Here is a 12,294-nt window from a genome sequence, read left to right as displayed (position 1 = left end):
CTTTGCCTTCCTGTAAATTTCGATTATTATTGATGGAAATATTTTTTGTCAGTTTGTGTGTGTATGGTGAAACCAACATTTACTGATAAAATCAAATCCCTGCAAGGCTATGCATAAAGTAACATCTAATGATTCAATATTCAACAGAGGTTGGGGCTGTTGTTCTTTCTTAGCTGGTTTTATTTTAAGAAACTTTCATTTTCTGGATGCAAGTACAATAAGAAGTTAAAATGGAAACTGGGCACTTCTGCCTGCTGCGTTGAAATGAATATAGTCTAATTAGATAATATAATTCTCCTATGATGTGTGTCATAATAATTATAGTACTTTGCACTCACATAGTGCCTATTATAACAGGATCTCAAAGCACTTTACAAACACTAATTATGCTTCTCACTATCCCTGTTTGGGTAACCTGGGACAGAGAAAAGTCAAGACACTTACCTAAGGACAGGCAGTGACCCACAAAGCTGGAACTAGAACCTAGGAATCCTGCTTCCAAATTTCATGCTCTAACCACTATGCTTCACTATAAGGGCTCAGTGCTCCCCATCACTTTCACAGCATGAAGAGGAGCAGGAGGGTCCTCAATGCTTTGGAGGGGCGGGGGAGGAGGAAGAGGGTATGCCATGGTATCGCCTCCAGATGGCCAGCAAGAAGGGGGAGGTGTGGGGGGAAAGAGCCACTCTGTGCAGCATATTCCATCCGAGCAGGATAAATAAAGATGGCTAGAGCATGTGTAGTATATTAGTGCTGCCCAGCATCTCCCTCATCCCCCGCAGAGTTCTGGTAGACCATGGAAGTTGTATGAGCATGGGCTGGTGGTAGGTCAGTCAATGCAGCATGCCACTTTTATAAGACATGCCAGTGCTGTGGGGAACAGCATGGATCCAATGGGGGACCCTGCCCAGGGGTAGTCCCAGGCAGTTCTTGCAGATCTTGGGTCTGGGCAGTATTTGTAGGCCATGTTACTTACATGCTGTCGCTGGCTTGCCCAAACGGAGGGGAGAAGATGTTCGAAGCAGCGGTTAATAGAGGATTTCTCTGAAATGCGTCATTTCCCATTCAATCCGTTTTACATGAGAAGGGAGCTTTGGGCCCTGATAAAGACAACAACAGTTTGGAGGACTAACCCAAAGCTTGAACTGAACCCCACCTTTGTTAACATTTGGCCTGGCCATTGCATCAATGGGTAAGCCAGTCTGTTCATACATAGTACAGTCCACTCTCCTTTTCCCTTTCTTGGACACTCATTACATTTCATGGTGGGTTCTCAGGGGGGTTCTGTGATAGGCTGATTTCCAGTCCTGATGGTCTCAAATCTTCCCCGGAGTCAGAGATGCAGACACTATTCTGTGATGCCTCTAACTTGGGGAAGCTCCAGAGAGCATAAGGTCTTAAGAGAACGCCCAGAAGGGGTTTAGCAGAGGCTACCCAGCGGGCTCAAATCTCATCTTGGAAACAGCAGCAAAATTAGGGGGTGAGGTGGCAAGTGAGGAAGGAAAAAGAACCCCGAGGGAGAGAATGGGAGTCACTGGGTCTAACCTGGCTGTATCAGCCAGAGACATGATTGTGCTGAGAAGAAAAAGATCACGGCAGGAGATTAGATTTGGGGAGGGTGAGGGGGGGAAAGTATCTGGTTGAACTAGGTTGGGTGGTGGAAGAGGAAAAGATGGGAGACAGTGAAGGGGGAGGGGAATGAAGGGAGTGGCAAAGAGGTCAGCCCGGATACATTCAGAGTACTTTGATAAGCATCCATCCCCTGAGGGTTTTTTTGGGCAGGGAGAACCAAGTGCACCCACCCGCTGCTCTCTGTAAGAGTGTGGCCAGCACGGCAGGCCGGGAGGCTGCAATGCGGAGATAGAGCATAAAGCTGCGCTCTCTAGAATGTCAGCTTTGGACAGTGTCCTCTGTGGAGCGGCTAGGACTGCGAGTGGACCCAGCCGGACACAGCCTTGCCCTCAGCAGCGGAGCAGAGTGAACAGTTATCCCCAGGCCTGGGTTCCAGTGGAGAGCGGAGCATTGCAGAAGGCCGACTGGGCCCTCAGAGTTCTGTGATGGGAGAGCGAGACGGGAATAATAAATCGATTCTCTCTCATTTTTTATTTGAAGCTATTTAGAAAACGAAGTGCTCAGTAGCTACTGAGACAGAAGGAGATAATCCACTCCAGCTGAAATCAACGGGAGATCGGCCATTGCGTCAACGGGAGCAGGAGCGAACCTGCGCCTTGAGCAGGACGCAAACCACCCGTGCAGCCCTGCAAAGCCTTGCTCCCATAAGCAGGCCCTGTGATTTCAATGGCACCAGGCCACCTGAGGGGGGGGCTGCGGGGGTGGACCCTATATTTCTTACCCGTCTGATCTGTACAATTTGATACTGAAACAGCCACACCAAAACAAACTGTAGCCGTCAACCCTTCGATGCAGACAGCACAGAGTCTGGGTAAAATAAACAAGTCTTACTGAAGAGAAAAAGGCTCCACACTGTCTGTTACTTTAGAAGGAGAAAGCAACAGTCTGCGTGGCATTTTCTTTGACTGTAATAATGTTGTCGGAACAGGACCAATTTCTGCTCTCAGACAGCAACACTTGACTCCCGGTGGGTCAGTCTCACGATAGGGCTAGCAGGTGTAACTCACACTCCTGCACGTTTGGGCCCATTCGGCTCAAAGGGGGTTGCCCTCACCCATCCAATGGCAGAATTTGGTCCCGGGGTGTTAGCGAAACATTGTTTATAAAGGATTGCCCCACTGACTTCTGTATGCCTGGGACCAGGCCCATTAAATGCCTATGTACTACAGTGGTGCTTGTCAATATAAGGACCTTGCTATATAGATGATGGATAGAGAGTTGAAAGATTCCATGGCTGGAATAATGCAGTGGTGAATCTGGCCCTTAGATGGTTCTTGCAATGTTAGCCTGAGTAAATTATCCAGTCCAGACTGTAAAGTTACTTCTCCATTTTCACCGCAGAACTTCCTTATCCACTGAGAAGTTGCACATGAATCTTTCTCCATCTACTCGGCTTAATAAAGAGGGTTAAGGGGTGACTTGACTGCAGTCTATAAATATCTACATGCAGAGCGAACATTTATTAATCTAGCACAGAAAGATATATCAAGATCCACTGGCTGGAAGTCGAAGCTAGACTAATTCAGACTGGAAGTAAGGTGCACATTTTTAACAGGGAGTGAGATTAGTCATTGGAACAACTTACCCAGAGTTGTGGTGGATTTTCCATCACTGACATTTTTTAAATCAAGATGGGCTGTTTTTGTAAAAGCTCTACTCTCGGAATTATTCTCGGGAAGTTCCCTGGCCTGTGTGATGATACAGGAGGGCGGACTAGATGATCACAGTGGTCTCTTGTGGCCTTGGAATCGATGAAATCTGTGGTAGGGTCTGAGTCGGCTTTCCCTCACGTACTGTGGAATTGCAGGAGAATTAGTCAATTTTATTTACGAGAACTGATCACTTACCAGAGTTGTTAGAAAGGTCTGGTTTATTCATTCCTTCTGGATGAAGTTCAGATCCCCAACCTACAGCCCTAGTAACCGGGTTCTTTGCAGATGCAGAGAATTGGCTCTGAAGACAATGAAATCTACCCTACAACCTGGCCTCAAAGCATGGAGATGGCCTCTATGGCTGCTTCTCTAGCCTATGATCTGCAATAGAAGCTGTAGCCCTTTGTGCTACTTGCACAAGCCCAGTAACCCTCGAGAGTGATACCCAGTGTCCCTCTTCTGGTGTTCCCTCTACATACACTGGCCTTTGCAGAAATCCTATCTGTGACACAGAGACGGACCTGTACAGGGGATTCCCCTGCATCTCTCCCCCCCCGGTAATCCTGCCTTGGGGATAAGCTGGACCCTCTTTGTGTAGGCCCCTCCATGCCACCGCGAATCCCACCTTTCGCTGATTCATTAAATGCAAGGGCATATTTGGAACTGCTTTATCGGTTGTACATCCAGGTCCAATGAGAAGCTGGATCGAAGATGTAGTACCACATCTAGCTGCCTGGAAACCACCTGCAGGTGAACGTTGGAGGGAAAGGAGTACAGGCAGAGCAGATAGTCAGGGCACCCAGTGAGCACCAGGCACTACCTGTTCTTACCCCAAAAGGTTTGGAATTTGCCAACTTGGAGGTGAGCAACGGAGGCAGCTGGGGCCAGAGCAAGTGCTCTCTTTCGTGGATCCAGCATGTCTTTAGAGGACTGGGGCATAAGTGATTTATGAAGGTCACACAGGGAGTCCATGGCAAGGTAGGAGTTGAACCTAGATCTCCTCAGATCTGTGTCTTAACCATCCTGCTTGTGGACTGTAGAAAGTTAAACGTGGGGCAATTTTTCATTGCTATTCGTAATAGAACAGCTTCTTGGTGAATGGTTTGGTCAGCTGGATGGTCTGGAAGAAGTGAACGGTGGCCAAAGGCATCATTATTCCATGCAATATAAAGACAGAAAGGCAGAACATTCACACGATCGAACAGAAGGACTAGGAAGATGTTTTGGAATTCCAGACAAAATGTTTTCCTGTACAAGTTTCAGATAATAAACTGAACTGGATAGGCAGACTCCAAGAAGAAATATTTAATTATCCTTCTCACCATTATGAGGAACTTCTGCCACTCTTCAGGTTATTATACAGTAAATAACCAGTTTTCTAAAGGACAGAGCTGTTTTAATTATACGACAATGAATGCATAATTATTATGTTTGTTAGGAATGAATCGCAAGACAACAGACTTGATATTGCTGCTCTAGTTAGTGCATCTTAATTACTTTTTCATTTATTTTGCATATAAAAGCTATTTGCTAATTGTCTTTGCTGTAAATATGCAAAATATAATTAGTCATTCATAATTCTTTATGTGTTATCTAACTGTACATTTGTTATTGAGGAACATATATTAAAGTTTGAATATTTAATGAGCTTTTGTGGCATAGAATATTTTTGTACAAAGTTTTTAGGAAATATTAGAGACAGAATTCAAACCTTCTTTTAACCCCTTTTCCTCTGCAAACCTTATAAAGACTAGATACTGATAAATTTAAAGCTAATGGAAATCCATTTCTATTTTCTAAACAGGCAACATGAATCCATTGCTGATCATATGAAATGTCTCGCCATCTCAGACTAAAACCAGACAGATTATACCTAGTTAAAAGTATTGCAAGTTGCTCTCTGCTATGTATTTTAAATCATAACTATAGAACAGTAAGTGCATCAAAATCATACAGCAAAATTCAAACTTTGAATGAAGTTATCTTCAGTGATTCATTTTAATGTGATAACAGTGCCGAGCATTAAAAAAAAAAACCTGATGAGAACAGAGTATTTTCTGATATGAATGATAACACGAGGTTGTAATTTCTGTCCCATACATGCAGTTTGTTGTAAGACTAATAAGCATTCTCTTGCATGGTAGCAAAATATCTAAGACTTTATATATGCATTTTCTTCAGTCTTTATTTTTTGGCACGCGTTAGCTGTCCCCTTCATTTGCATTATTTGCCCTAAATTGGCATTTCGGGTCCATCTGAAACACTATGGATTTCTTTTTTTTATATAAAGGCTTGGGACAGTTTCATATATAATTAGCACTCCATAAGGCCTAAAGTCCTGAGGAATGTTTTACACTGTGATTAGATTCATTACAGAGATTGTTTCTGTGTGTAGGCCATGTGTTTCTGAAAGTTGAATTAAAGTACAGGTCTCAAGAACCTGAACAGATAATTATATATTATCTTTTCACTTGTCTCCAGGAAGTCCTGCTAGTTCGTTCGACGGATGCATGTCACATTCTACATTTTTTCATCTCAAACATTTGATTTACTATCCAGTTGTACTGTTAATCCGATGTCATGACACTCCTATTCACTCCTGCTTTTCCACTGAAAGCAGCTTCCTACGAAGATAAAGCTAGGTAAAATCTATTGTAAAGGAAAGAATAACTTGAATGCAGCTATCATATCGAAAAGAAAACACACCCCTCCACTCTTCACCCTTTAGACGTTCTGAATACTTTCCTTAATGATGAAGTCAAATAGAATAGCCACTGAGAATATAATTCAGAGTGGGTTTTTTTTTTTCTCTCAGGAGTAATCCTGCTCTATAATTCTGAAATTGTTCTTATTTACATTGGGTAAATCTTTTAAAACGAACATATATAAAAACAGAGTGACAGTAGGGTATGAATTAGAAAAGAACTAGCTAACATCCTGTAGTAAATTGTGATATGAATAAATCATACATATCCCTACTTATCAAACAAGTATTTAGAAGCAAATTTAAATAATGCTGTTTAATGCTAGCACTTGCATAAAACCCACAACTGTCAGTTACATTTTTTTCAAGCAGTTGACTACTTGAGCTATAGATTAAAAAAAAAGTACATTTTATATATCTAGGATAGCAAAGAAAACAACAAGCGATCACCACTACTTCAAATGACATTCCACGGGCACACAGAAGCTATGGTATTTAATCAACCAAAATCCCAAGCTGAAATCCTGAGGTTCTATATCCCAGATGGGGTTATGTCTGAATGAAAAGGGAAATGTTATATAGAACCGACATCATCTCAATGGACAATCTGCAAAACTAGAAATATTTCCTGGATCCCATTAGCAGGAGTTATGTCATAAATACATTTCCCTGACTGTGTATATACATAGAGCAGGTAGATGACACAGGTGTCCAACGCAAGACGTATTGAGAACAACTTCAATATTTTTCTATCCATTCAAGCGTTCATAGCATTACACCAAACCCCATAGTAGCTGTCTGGTATATTGACACCTGTTTTCAAGGGGTGCCATAGCTTCTCTGATGAGTGCCAGGAGAACATTCATCATTTGTGCTTAAAAGCCATCAGAGATACAGTAAGAATCAAGAATGAAAGTAGCCATTCATTGGCAATATAACTTGGTTTTCTTCTGTGTGGCAGAGAACTGATTAAAACAAAAAAAAACATAATTTTGCCTTTGGTAGGAAAATGGATTGCTATCTTTGTCCCTTGAGAAGAAGTTTGAATGGATAAGCATTTTAGATTTTTTTTTTTTAATAATGCCCCCCGTTTTACAAAAAATCATGTCAGACTAACCAAGTCATACTGGTAACATTATGCAGGGTAAAATTCAGAAGAATGTGAAGTAAAGAGTGACTGTTGCTGAAATGATGAGTGAAGTATGAACTCTAGAAGTTTGCTATCTAGCTTTTGCCGGGGGAGATTTCTAGATTTTTAAGTATTACGCAAGATCCTACGTTTGATTTTCCAACTCATACTTTAAAAACCAAAGCCCTTGAATAGAGCTCAGGCAGGCTGTGTGGTAACCAGTTGAGAAAATGAACCTATTTCTGTGACATTTGAACATTTTCAGACTGGATCCGGACCCCCCCCCCGCCCCCACAGCTCCCTTAACGTCAATGGGAGATTTGCTAGAGTAAGGACTAGAGCCCTGTGAAACACTTTTTATTTTTAAATAATTTTTCATTTTATTTTGGGGGGAATTTTGCTTTATTTCATTTTCTTGTGGGAAGCCCTGGAAGGAGTGTCAGGTCCTGCCCCCTGCGGGGGTGGGAGGTCTTGGAGGAGGGGGATACGGTCATAACAGAGGGGTGCCTGGGCCAAACCTCAGAGATGCTGAGACTCAGTGCGGTAGGCCGCAAAACCTGCAGCAGTAAGCCAGACACAACCCTGTAGGACAGGAGCCACAGGAGCTACCGCTGTAGGGTAAGTTCTTCATTTTATAGGTTGTTTTTGGGTTCTAGTCAGGACTGTAGGGTCTGGCTAACTATGAAACTATCTGCCAAAGTTTATAGAATGAAGTCATTTACAGGCGTTTTTCTTCGTGTAGGGTTAACAGTAGAAATGTTTCTCCTTGGATCCTCTCTCTTTCTAATGTCTATAGGGGGAAGATCTTGACCCAATGGGCCTGATCCTCCAGTGTGTGACCTTGGTTTTACCGAAGTTAAAGAAGATACGTGCTGGCATAAAAGAAGTAACACAGTGGCGAATTGGTTCCAACATCCCAACATATGAATCCCAGAACAGGGTTCATACCAAATCAGAGATATTGGACTTAACCCTGCAAACTTTTACTCATACAGGTAGGCCCCTTGACCCTAATGGCATTACTTAGATGAGTAAAGGTTTGCAAGCTAGGACCTTTCATTGTCCTTTCTGCACTCCTCTTCCCAAATCCCTGAAAACACATTGGCTTGAGCTGCTCTGCATCTCAGATAAGTTTATTTAAAAGCCAGGATCGTATTTTAAACACATCTTCACAGATGTGCACGTATGGACCAGGACTTTGCCCCTCCCCTTCTTCCCAGAAACAAAACCCAGGCGATGGCTCTGGATTCAAGCAACTCTTAGGCAACAGGGTGGGGGGAAGAGAATTTGCCTGCCTTCAGAACAAAACCCCAAACACTTCATCTCATCTGTGTTTGTGTTTGCATGGATCAGTTGTGCAACAAACAAAATTCATTGACAGTTGCTGGCCATGACTCTGCCTGTTTGAAATACCTTAGTCAGAAGAAGTACCACAACTGAACCGAACAATCTCTCACAAAACATCTGCAACCATCTGACCCTGGCCTTAACCTTTAAATCTATCTTTTCATATTCATCTCAAAAGACCTTGTCAATGGCCAAGGAGACTCAAGAAAAGGATTCTTCAACAAACAAAAAAAGATACAGAGGAAATTCAACCCAGATTAGGTGGCAGAAGATAATACAGTTTGCTCATTTCTATTCTGCTGCTCAAACTGGAGTTGAATTCATTTTCACTTTATCTTTATTCATGTTATTTAAACATAACATTCATTAGGATTGTGAACTGCAACAGATAGAAGAGAACAAAACTAGACGCCAAATTTGTTGGGCATCTGTTCCCACTAGAGACGGCCCTCTGCCAAATCTGCATCCTGTCATATTTTTCCCCGTGAATTCATTTCAAAGTCAATCCATCAATTTATGAACCTGTTTGATCAAACTTGTCATTAACCAAGTGAAACATTTAATTTGTATTAACAAAAATAGGACAAATCATTAGCATGGCGATTAACTCTTTCACTGTTTTGTTGTCCTTGTTTACCAAATCTGTTTAACAGAGATAGGGCTCTTTTATTCCCTTTGTTGATATGGCTAAAAATATTTTAAAAAATATTTGGGAACAAATCTGATGCTGAGGAGAGGAAATGTCACACTGACGTCATCGGAGAGATAGTCAATAAACATTTAGAGGCTTCAGCCCATCAACAACGCTCAATCAGAGTCTGAATTTAATGTTCAATTTACTGTGTGTTTTAATAAAGTGAAACAGAAAAACCTATTTAGTTTTCAAAATAACTACAAGAAGATACACAAGGAACTGACTTATATTTATGAAAGTTTTTTTCCCCCCCATGGATGACCCAAATCCTTGTTTGGTTACCAGTTGCTCTACTAATTTTCTGAAAGATTATTTTTAAAAATCAAATCCCACTTGGATTTTTATATCGATATCTATCTAGGTAACTATCTATCTATCTATCTATGTCTTGCCTTCAAAATAATTGTTGGCAAAATATACAAATTATAAACCACGAGCGTGTTATTCTGTTTGGTTTTCTGCTACTCCCAACATTCAGTTGTCTCATGCAATTGCCTCCCATGACCTTGCTGGTCACTTGTCTGCATAGCTATGACAATTTGTTAATGAACTGTTTTTGTTTTTAATTGCTTACTTAATTATGGAGCACTAACATAATAGCATTTCTAATTTGTACCATAATTGTATGCAGAGATGAAATGTTGGTGTCTGTCATACTACTTCCTTGTAATCATCTCTTGTTCGTGGGGAATTTCTAAAGAGAGATGTTCTCTATGAGCAGGATGACTTTTATAAGCTATTTAAGAGGCATTTCTCTGAATAGCATAATATATGAAACCCATCTCACTCATACAGAGAGCGTCTATAAAATGCCAACAGCCTTAAAAAATATTTGACTTTTTGCAGACCTGCAAAAACAAAACCCCATTTTTATACTAAAATATAAACACTGGATTTTTTTTTCTCCTTTTTGCAAAGAAAATGTGTCATTAGCTGGGGAAGTTTTTAAACTGTACGTTAATTTAAAGTGTACGGGGCTGGGCCACTAACGGCGTTTATGATCTAATCTATCGATCTGAGTTGTGTGATAAAGAATTGCCATTGATTAAATTGGTGCAATTCAGTATTTAGAATGGACCTTATACATCCATAAAGAAAGAGTGGTTTTAATGATGGGGGGAAAAAGATGCGTGGATCTAATTTTTTCCATCCCTTTTCCCAATGGGATCAGTTTCAAAAAAGTTTATGGATGTAACACTAAGACTTATGCAAAGTGAAGCAGAAGTACATTAAGCTCATAGTAAATCTGAGAAATATTGCTGAGGAGTAACGCAGTGAAATAACCACCAGTCTCTGTCTTTCCCAATGTTCCTTATTTTACTGTGAGCCCAAACAGAAAATATACTCAATGCAAAACATTAGTTATGGGCCCAAGAGCATAGTTCAAACATGTGTAGCTGATTTATGTTCCCAAAAATACCAGTATTGGCCTGTTTCATTGTTATCTACACAAAGAACTGAGTCCTAAAATCCTTTACTCAACTAAATTCTTAATAAGTAAACTGAGACTAACCCTCTAATACCAGATTTGTTAAACAACATGATTTAGGTCCTCGCTATTCATGCACCTTGTACAACTAAAATGACTGTTAAAGCTAGAATCATGAAAGAGTCATTTTATGTAGCTGCTAAATTCCTCTCAAATCTCCTTGCAACTTAACGAGTAAAGAAAGCTCAATGTGTAATGCCAGCTAATGTGGTTTATGCTAGAAAATAGTATCAACCTATCTTTGTAGCTTATCTAAGCCAGGATAATACTTTTAGCCTTTATAGTAGACCCAACTCCATTTTGTCAACTCTTGACTATGTATTTCCTGAAATCCTTTTCCAAAGAGTTAAATTGGATGTGAAATCTGTACTAGGCTATGGAGCGCTCTTTGTTCTAAGACTAGCCAGCAAAGCTTTGCTTCTGTATCACTTTCATTGCGTTCTGATTGAGCTTGACAGTGTGACAGGAAAGCAAAGAGAAGCAATTCCAAACTGAATGAGAGTCTTTTTCAGCCATACAGCAGCCTCCTCCTTAGCCCCTGAGAAAAAGAGGTAACAGATGCCGATAGCAAGCATCCCTAACAAAGTCCTAACTTTGATGCAGACAAGAAGAAAAAAATGTAAACGATTGCCTCACTTCAGAAAACCTTGAATGGAACACAAAGGAAGGGGGAGGGGGGGAATATCGTGGCACTGGAAATGGCTGGGAGAGTGGTGAAGCTACAGTCCTTTCAAAAAATATTTTATCGTAGAGGTTTCAGATCTTCATAATCGGCCATTCTAGCAATGAGTGCAACTGGAAGAAGTGACTTCGGTGAGGTGCTGTAAGAGCAGCCACCGAGAAGCTGCTGCTCCTGCGGGTGTTCAGCAGGGTTGGGTGCTCCAGGCCGCCCCTTCAGAAAGTCATATTAGAGACACAAAAACAAACAAGCCACAGTAAGTGTAGCTGGGAGGGTGAGTGGAAGCTCAGAATCATTTCTGAGGGAGAAAAGACACAGTGTTCTTGTTCTTATTGCAATCTGTGTATTTGTGGTTTTGTCATTCTCTTTTACGATCGGCAGTATTTAGCACCCTTATTATTTGCTTTTCGATGAAATATGGCCTACCGAGAAGTAGGTCTTCAATTGTACCTTTGAACCTGAAAGATGCTGCTTACAAATAGTGACGTGAAAGGCATAAAAAAATGGCTTTTGACTGTTCGAAGACTGACCCTGTCTTTATTAAAGCATCCAGACAGCATTAGCACCGAAAACCTTCCTTGTTCCTTAAGGCTGTAACACAAGCACACTCACCCAAGGAAATTCAACACTAAGACCAGCTGTCTTTAAGTCGTCCTCTTGAAGCTAGGTACTACAACATATACTGTGTTGTGGGTCATATTATGCACTGATGTGCCGACCATACAACAGTGACATGAGATAACCCAGTGCTAGAGATGTGCCTAAAGGGGAACCACAGGTTACCTCAAGACATCCGTGGAAATTATATATCTCATCTCCTGAGGGGTGCACCCCGTGGGATGAATTCTCTAGAATGGAGTGCTTGGTGAAATGTGGAATTTCCTTCTTTCATCACTTTGTGTCCCAATCCTAATGTTACATATGTTTGCACAGGGAGAGGGGGTGCTATGAAACAGTTGTCTGTATCT

The 12,294-nt window shown here is 41.3% G+C and overlaps 1 long non-coding RNA gene across 6 annotated transcripts in view; it reads left to right on the top strand.

Moving 5' to 3' along the window:
• The window catches only part of LOC125638454 (uncharacterized), a 136,037-nt gene that overhangs the window by 86,370 nt on the left and 37,373 nt on the right, over positions 1–12,294 (top strand). Inside the window, exon 3 of one of the 6 annotated variants that reach the window (XR_012669119.1) lies at positions 7,914–10,387. The exons of 3 other annotated variants lie outside the window; for them this stretch is intronic. This is a non-coding gene — a long non-coding RNA (uncharacterized LOC125638454). 2 more of the 6 variants (XR_012669117.1, XR_012669118.1) reach the window with 2 other exon arrangements.

The sequence above is a fragment of the Caretta caretta genome, chromosome 6, assembly GCF_965140235.1.
Source record: "Caretta caretta isolate rCarCar2 chromosome 6, rCarCar1.hap1, whole genome shotgun sequence".
Taxonomy (NCBI): domain Eukaryota; kingdom Metazoa; phylum Chordata; order Testudines; family Cheloniidae; genus Caretta; species Caretta caretta.
This window is presented reverse-complemented; position numbering and strand designations above follow the sequence as displayed.